The 9,414-nt window shown below is 45.4% G+C and overlaps 1 long non-coding RNA gene across 2 annotated transcripts; it reads right to left on the bottom strand.

Annotated features, from left to right (window-relative positions):
- Positions 1–655: 655 nt before the first annotated feature.
- LOC126521683 (uncharacterized) lies at positions 656–8,336 on the bottom strand. 2 transcript variants are annotated; one of them, XR_008610324.1, is made up of 2 exons: positions 8,195–8,336; positions 656–2,119 (listed from the first exon to the last, which is right to left on the bottom strand). It is a non-coding gene; the product is annotated as an uncharacterized lncRNA (long non-coding RNA). The 2 variants fall into 2 exon arrangements; XR_008610323.1 differs by having other exon boundaries at positions 8,121–8,209.
- Positions 8,337–9,414: the final 1,078 nt, after the last annotated feature.

The raw sequence follows: 9,414 nt of genomic DNA, 5'->3' as shown, positions 1-9,414 counted from the left end.
CAGTTCCCACATATGGATGTCATTTAACATATTGTATTCATATTGCCTTTGATCTATAAATTTCTTATTCATGCTTATAACCAGGCCTACCAGCTCTTGTCCTGCATATTTATATAGCCTTCTCATTTCTGCATCAACACTGCACATATTTATAGCAAATTGGAGTCATTCTCCATTATACCCTCAAGCACTTGAAGTAGACACTGCAATAACCCCAAGGGAGGGGGGACAGTAACGCAAAAACCTTATTGGGCTTGTAGTGCTGCTGAAGGATGCACACATACCATGTATGCTAATATTCTCAGCAGACATTCCAAAGTTTGTACGAGTTCGACTTTAGCTGGCTAAACTGAATGATTTATATTGAAGGCAATTCTTGCAACACTTCGTCAAACTGAATGAAACTGGACAGCACAATTAGCTGTGTTCATCTACCATTTATACGACTGCTGCCCCGAGCATTTTGCCTGTTACTTTGCCTTTCGTTTCTGTACTATCAAGTTCAAGTACACATGTACTTTATCACTGTACAAGTAGAATGGCTTCAAGGCTTTTCCTGGGCATTCAACAGTCACTATTTATTCCTATAAACCTTCCTGCATGTGAAGACAAAAAAAACTTATTAATTCATGCTGGAAGTATAAAAAGACAGGTATTTGCACAGAAAATGTTTATTTTGAGCACCGAGGTTCTTGCTGATGTAGATATGGTGCTGGCTCCCTCCTTGCCCGAAGCATGTGCTTGCTGTACACAGCACCAGATGATGGCTTCCTAGGTCAAAAGATCAAATTGAAATAAGAGGCATTTTGTTTTAGCTCCGGAAAGAGAAAGCAGGATTGAGACATTAACATGTATAAAAAATACTTGCCTAAAGAAAAATTAATACACAAGCAAATTCACTAAAGAGGTTCACTTTCAAGAGCAAAAGTATGGTTACGATGAAAATTACAAGGACGCTTCACTGCTCATTGAGGTTTCGGTTCAGTAGTTGTTGAGCCACGAGAGTTAGCATGCTACATCTTGCATATTATGTTTTGTAGAAGAATATTGCACTTTGAACAATGTTGTGCCTATTTAAATGTACTGACAAGGAATGCTGAAACTCCAGGCTAGTTTGGTCTGCACAAGATATGATACAGACACTGTACTGCATTCATTTAGTGTTTTTGTCACTGATCTCATGCACAAAGGTCATTCACACCTATCCTACATGAAATGCAGTTTCTTTGAAGCTTCATCTAGTCCTTGAATTTGCTGCATGCTTATGTCTAAGGGAATTCGTTTGGTTCCTTTAAATGTAGTACATCTAAGCAACTGCTATCAAATGCCCATAGTGTTCCCTTGCATGTACAAAACATTTTTGGCCCTTTCAATGCACAATACTCATTACATTTGACACTTGGGACTCGTGCAAGGCGCCATTTAGTATTGTATGCTTGTCCACATCTGATAATACCTTCATAGCTGGGTCATTCCCATGCCAAATGCCTTGGTTATTACTGTGACCATCTCACACTTTTCCTTTAGAATCTTCTTGTCCACTTTTAAGGAAGCATCCCACGACACAATGTCTCCATCCTAGTGGTGCTATGGAGTTAACTTATGTGCTAGTTGTAGCAGATGACGTCAACTGAAGGCCACTGAAGATAAAACTCTCTGCGAGAATTCCTTTTGCACAATAAATGCAAACAATACAGAATAGTCAAAATGTAGTTATCTGGCAAGACTGGCTGCATCCATCATCTTTGTTTGGTGCAATTCTGAGGTGGCTCCATGTTACAAGATGCTTGGCGATTATTGCCATGTGACTGTTCGGGACTCTATAAAACACAAGAATTGCCTTACTCCGGCCTTTCTCTTTGTGCAGCAGCCAACGTTATTATTCGTCCAATCGCACCGTGTACTGTTCGTGTGTCCATAGACTAAATTCTTCACCACATTGTTTTTGCGGTATTTCGTGAGTGACCCATGAACTCATCTTGGGGTGGGACTTCTTTGGCGTCTGCTTCTATCTCTTGTCGTCAGCGCCTCACACAACTGGATGCCACTGGCAATTCTTTTCCTAACCACGAAGAATGCATTTGTCTCGTCACCTCTTCCGATTACGTTCTTTGGCCACCTAGAGGAGAGATTATAGGTGTCAACTCCTGTAACATTGTGGATGGCGGCGTACTCATTCTACCCTATGACCATACCCTATCTCGAGCAATTCTGATTACTCCTGGCCTTATTCGCTTCTCTGAGGGGTCGGCATTGCTTACTGCAATAAACCAAACTCTCGAACCCCAACTGTTGCCTCGTGGATCAACTGTCACTTGAGCTGTTGACACTCATGTCGTTGCAATTGTCACGAAGACAGCTCAGTGTGTTCTTGCGTCTATTACCGTGCGCTGAACAAAATCGTGCGCAAAGATGTTTACCCTGTGTCATGGATGGATGATGCACTAGATTCACTCCACGGTGCTGAATAATTTTCTAGCCTTGACTTTAGACCAGGCTACTGGCAAATACCGATGTACAAATCCGACAAAGAAAAAACGACATTTGCTACCCCTGATGGGCTCTACGAGTTCAGTGCGATGCCTTTTGGACTCTGCAATGTGCCTGACACATTCGAACGCATGATCGATAAGTCTTGTGTGGCTTGAAATGGAAAACCTGTCTGTGCTATCTCGACGACATTGCGTTTTCAACCATGTTCTCACAACATTTGCAACGTCTTGATGAAGTCCTTGCCTCTCTTGCAAATGCTGGTTTGCAGCTCAACACACGCAACACACACACACACACACACACACACACACACACACACACACACACACACACACAAATGCAGTTTCGCCAGCAAGGCCATCAAAGTTCTGGGGCACATAGTCAGCAAAGAAGGTATTCGACCGGACCCCGAGAAGCTTACTGCCATCCTCGAATTTTGTGTCCACTGCGTCAAAAAGACATTCACAGTTTTCTTGGACTTGCTTCTTCCGGCACTTCATACGCAACTTCGCTACGCTTACGTCCCCGCTCCATCAACTCCTCGCCAGTAATGCGCCCTTTGTTTCGTCCGACGAATGTGAACATGCTTTCCTGCTTTTGCAACATGCCCTGACGTCAGACCCAGTACTGTGCCACTTTGATCCGACCACGCCCACCACCTTTCACACCGATGCTAGCAGTCAGTCTCGGTGCCATTCTACTGCAATGTGACAACACATTCCGCGAACGAGTAATTACTTATGCTAGTCGTGCACTAACCAGTGCAGAGAATTACTACACCATAACCAAGCAGGAGTGCCTTGCTGTTGGGCAGTGCAAAAATTTCGCCCATATCTTCATGGCCGCCATTTCACAGTCGTTACCGACCATAACACACTGTGCTGGCTTTCATTGCTAAAGAATTTATCAGGTCACCTGGGTTGCTGTGTGCTTCACCTACAGGAGTACGATTTCAATGTCACCTACAGGGCTGCAAAGAAGCATCAAGACACCAATGCTCTCTCTTGCTACCCTCTGAAGAATCATGACGATTCACCATAACCTCTCCGTGATTCTGTACGTCCCGAGTCCTCTTCATTGGCTTTACCCATTGTAACCCTCGAATGGCTAAGACACGACAGCCCATCTGTCCTTGTGTCCCACCAACGCATCGACCCATACTGCTGAACTATTCTCCAACACATGGAAGATTCTTCGTCACCTCCAAACGCCTGACTTCGTCGACAACTTAATCAATTCAAGCTGCACAATGAGGTTTTACATCGCAACATTTATCACATCGATGGCAACAAATGGGTCGCGGTCATACCATGTTCTCTGCAATGTGAGGTGCTTGAAGCCTTTCACGATCATGCGACGACTGTTCATCTAGGCTACCACAAGACTTACAACAGAATATGAAGTCGCTGCACCCTGCGTTCATTGTCAAAGCCGCAAACGACCAACAGCTCCTTCTGGCTCTTTACAACCTCTGCCTTGTCCCGCTTCGCCTTTTGAAGTAGTTGGAATAGACTTGTACGGTCCTCTTCCCACGACCTTACATGGCAATCGTTGGATTATAACGGCCATAGACCATCCAACACGCTATGCGGAGACAGCATCTCTACAATCCGGGACTGCTGCTGAAGTCGCCGATTTCTTTCTACACAACATTATCTTACACCGCAGCGCTCCGCGCGTTCTCCTCAGTGACCGCAGCAGTCTTCCTCTCTTCTATCCTTACCGAAGTTCTGTGCGCCTCTAACACAATTCGCAAGACGACTTCCAGTTACCATCCGCAGACCAACAGCTTGACGGAGTGTTTTCACCATACCCTCTCTGACATGATTGCGATGTACATCCGCCCTGGCCACACGAACGGGGATGCAATCCTGCCGTTCATGACATTCGCCTATAACATGGCTACGCAACGTACTACTGGCTTTTAACATTCTTTCTTCATCTATGGCTGTTCACCAAGTTTCATTCTTGATGTATCATTCCTTTCGACTCCTGTACCCCCATCAGTTCCTTTCTTGGAACAGTTTGTGTCTCGCCTCGCGGAGTGCAGTCGCCTCGCCCCGCTTAACACAGGCGTCTCCCAGGACGCTCGCAAGTTTCGTTACGACTCGACCCACTGTGCTGTGACTGTTTCTCCTGGTGACGAAGTTCTTTGGACTCCTGTGTGCGTTCCTGGCTTATGCAAAAAATTTCTGGTGTTTTATTCGACTTTCCGCGGTCGTTGAGCAGACATCACCTGTCAATTACCATGTCAATGTGCATGTCTCCCGCTTAAAACCAAATACTTGACGCATTTTATAGTACTTACGCGCAGCCAGGCGGCCGCTTCCACAGCGAGAGAGAATTAGCATGGGCACAACACATGCCTGACTTTCAACTTCATCATCTGCACATCTTTTTCATCTGCATATATCATCACTAGCAGCACAGTTTAATCCTCGAGGTAGTAGTCCGAGCTTGGCTGGAATAAAGCGGTTCCTTACGATACATATATATATATATATATATATATATATATATTTCTTGCACTTCAAGAAACTTCGTTTGACCTCGAAGACTTGAGCACTGAAGTAACGGCGCTAAGTATATACAAGACCTCATAGTAGGAGACAGTTCAATTTCACAGCCTGAGTCCCCTTGCTGGTGTAATCTTCCTTCGTGTAATTGTCGCATACTTGGCTATCACTAACACTGCTTCGCCTTTCTGCAAAACTGCAGCCTCTTTTTTTTTTCTGCTAGTCCGAGCATAAGTGCTGCCGCACATGACTGCTGTCGATTCTGATTTCGAGTGAATCTGGCTTGGCCTCATTATGGTTACTGAGTGAATTATAGAGAGAGAGAAATAGAAGAGAGGAAAGGCAGAGAGGTTAACCAGACGCATGTCCGTTTTTCTACCCTGCACTGGAAAACGGGGTATAGGGATGAAGAGAGAGAGTGTTCCACAGCTATCATGCACTAAGATTTAAAAAAAAAAAAAAAAAAAGTTCCGTTACTTGAAGAAAACCTAGTGCATATTGTTTCCAGTAAAGTGGAGTAGTAGCCAGTAATTCTTTCGTTACTGAGATTTAATTTGGTAATTACAATTATCTAACTCGAGAAGTACTCTCATAATTTTCAAAGTGTCAATGAGGCATTTGTTGGCATCCCAAAATGACATCTAACTGCAGTGTTTTCAGCGACATACTAATTGCGTACAATTTTACCGACTGGAAAATAACCTCACGAACTATGAAAAATACCATGTGAGTGAACTCTCACCCGCATCATAAAGCAGTGCCCTCAAATAAGCTGATTGAAAGTAACTGCATTGCCTATCGCAAACCCGAAGAGACAGCGCACCACCTTGATAATGGTACGGAAGGAGCCCCAACAGCAGGTTTCGCAGCTTCTCCTTTCTCTCTACGTCACACTTATCCCTCTCTCAAGGCCGACTGATAAATGATAACAAAAGCACCTTGATAACGCAGCCAAAGTGCAGCTCTGACCACACACGAAATGTGAAGAGCAATGTAATAGGCACAGAATGTTTCAAAATCCAGACTTTGCTCGCACCGCATCGAAAGAGTGCGGGCGAAGTTATATTTCGCACCAGAAACTTGCTTCGGACCAAAGCCAATATAAAGTGAGCGTTTTATTTTTCATGAAAGTGTACACGTGCTGCAAAAACAGGTTCGTGTCAACAAATAAAAGCGAAATAAACACACTGGAAAGCGACCAACTTGTAGAGAAAAGGCAAAACCAATGCGTTCACGAAATTAAATATACCACTTCTATGAGCCGAACTGGCAATCAGAATGTCGGCACACACACACACACAGACAAAAAAAAAACTGTGTGCTCTTACTATCTATTAATTCGTAAGCTGCGTTGAACATCAGCCTAGAGGACGTGTTCAAATAGGTCTCCTTTTGCAGCTACGCAGTACTGTCTATTTTATCACACCTTTAGTGGCTTTCTTGATGACCGATGCCGGAATTCTATGGCAGACATCCGTTATCCTTACCTTGAACTAATGTGACGTCCGTCTAAGCTGACGTCCGGCACAATCTTTCACATAACCCCAAAGAAAGAAACTTAACGGAGAGGTCAGGTGACCTAGCCGGCCTCTTTACAGGCTCGTGCCTTCCAATCTATTTGAAAAGTAGCACCCAACCAGTTTCGTGCTCGGCTGCTGCTGCATGCAGGTGGCCCATCTTGCTGATACAGCAGAAGTGGAAGATGTGACAGCGGGACTTTACTGAGAAACTCATCAACCACTCCTTCAAGGATTTCGTTCACATAACGCTGTCCAGTCAGTGCGTGATTGAAGATGGTACTGATTATTGCACTGGCGTAAATTCCAAACCACACATTGAGCGACCACTGGTACTGGCGCCGATTGCACTGTACTTAATGTAGATTGGAGTCCCTCCAATAGTGTGCGTGAATGACAATGAATGTATATATGATGGCACCTGCACTGTTCTTTTGCGCAAACTCATCATGCCACAGGTTCTTAGTGTCAAGATGTAAAACTTACCAGACCCAGCTTATTGTCAGTTAACAATATACACTATAGAATTAACGTCTAAGGTGATCACTAAGATGAGTGCTAAAACCCCTTAATGCTTACATAGGACCAGAATTCACAAGTGGCTGTAATAGGGTTCCTGAAGCACTCTTGAGCACATGAACATAACTTCCAGCCGGGATATACACGTGCGATGGGAGACAATGACTCGTTACAAAGCCATACACAACACCCTTTCTCACAAAACCTTATAACACTAGTAAAATTTGTTGGCCAAGTTACGATTTATCCTACTTTGAAGCAAGCGCATAAAGAGAACATCCCAGCCTTCATCCACGATTAAATCACCAGTATTAAATGGACCCACCTTAAGGGTTATTTGGCAACAGCATGTGTATGTCCATGCTTGTATCGTTTATTGATTGTCCCGCTCTAGTAGAATGGACGACCACGCAGCCCGATCATGCACTTTGTAATGAAGCTTCTTTCTAGAAAATCACAAATACCGACCGCACACACAACCTTTGTCACATCTGCATAGAGCACTCGAGCGTTACGCTGCGGAGAAAGGTTACTAGAGAATGGCTGTTGACAGCGCAGCGATATTGCTATGTAAAGGCTCATATTACTATGTAAACAAACGCTGTTTCCCGCGCGTTTAATGACGCCGCAAAGCACTCATTTAGCGACTTCATTCACTACCGCCCTTAGTCGGCGGACGGCAGACCTGAACCATGTGTCAGGAATGTGCGTTTACATTGCGAGATAAATGATGAATACTCCTTATTTTCTCTAAACAAGTGCGCGCACATGCCGCACTTGGGTCATCTGCCATTTACACATTCTGCCGTGTAGCAGCACCGTAACCAGGTAATGTTACGTTTAAGTGATTGTGAAAAAGGCTCTTAGAAGTTTGAAGGAACCTAAGATAAACAGTGTCGTCTAATATGCGTTCTCGGCGCTAGTACACTGTAGCACTGGCTGATCGGTGCGGCGGTCCGCGGGATGCGTCACAAGGAAAATAAGCTGGTAAGGAACCTGGAAATGAAGTATCAGGCAGCCGAAAGCGTAGCTTTGCATAGTAGAGGCACATCGAATGGAAAAGTGAAGTACTTACGATAGCTTACGCTAGCACAAGCCCCAAAAAATAAACGATCCACATCTTTGACCAGTTGTTTGAGCGTAGCTCACCTTTGAGCTTGCCATTCTGCCGCCAAAACCAAAGACGGATGTGACATCACGGACGCGAAAAACAAAGAATGAATGCGACATCCCGGACGTGACGTTTGGGTGAACCTAACGCCTGCGTTCCGTCGACCGGGTGAACGCAGACACTTTCTCCTACGAGAACGATGCCAATCCGAATCCACAATATACCGGCATTCCCACGGAGGAAGGAAACTAAGGAGAGGCCCTGACGTCACTCTTTGTGAAGCAAAAGTGAAGCCGGAATTCGGCGTTGCTCATGGCGATGCTCCGCCTTTTGGGCCACCCTCCTCTCTTGTTTACATCTTTCGCGAAACCACGCCGCGTTGCGCGTGGTGTCGCGCGCGGAGCGCGCGCGCCCGCGCAACATCTGGCAGAGCACGGTGCAGGTAACACAGCGCAACAAGACACGGTGACTAACGCAAACCCGCCCACTCAGCGCCTTTGCCACGGCCCGAAACCTACCAGAGCAACACGTGTGAGCGCTCAAAACCATAACAACGCCGCCATTGTGGCCCAAAAGGCGTGGCCATACAACAAAAAAAATAAAAAAGCAGCAAAAAAAATGAGAACCTACTACGTCATTTCCGCCACACTCTAGGTAATGTAGTGAGAGACTCTATGGGACAAACGATGGACAAACGCACGACCTACTGTATAAGGGGCGACCTGCGCGTGCGGCGCTGCGCCAGCGCCGCTGATTTGCTTTTGCTTGTGTGGCTTTTCTTAGTTTTCCAAACCGCCGCCGCGAACAGTGGCGCTAGTGCTCACCCCCACCTACCCCAATCCCGTGGCCGCACGCACGGGCAGCAAGCATTTTCAGCGAGAGGAGAGCACGGAAGGACGCAAACGCACGCGCGCGAAACAATCGATTAGCTGAGTGCTTGGTGATCTGTTGGTGTAGCTAGATCTTGATTACCAGATTCTATTTCAGTGACACTGTGATTCTCAGCCCCGTGGGCGCCGGCTTTCGCGTTTGCGGCTTCTTCATGCACGATGGTTTACTTCTGCATACCGTTGTGAAAGTCAAGCGGCCGAGCATCAAGAGGAATTTCATTTCATGAGTTCCCCGTGACCGATATTAGAAACCAATGGTTGAAACCTGAACAAAAAAAAAAAAATTGGCTGGGGCTTAGCTAAGGTTAAGCCTGGATATCTCGAAGCGAAAAGGTTCGGTGATGCTTATGGTTTAGCTTATAGTTATG

This window comes from Dermacentor andersoni, chromosome 6 (genome assembly GCF_023375885.2).
Source record: "Dermacentor andersoni chromosome 6, qqDerAnde1_hic_scaffold, whole genome shotgun sequence".
Taxonomy (NCBI): Eukaryota; Metazoa; Arthropoda; class Arachnida; order Ixodida; family Ixodidae; genus Dermacentor; species Dermacentor andersoni.
This window is presented reverse-complemented; position numbering and strand designations above follow the sequence as displayed.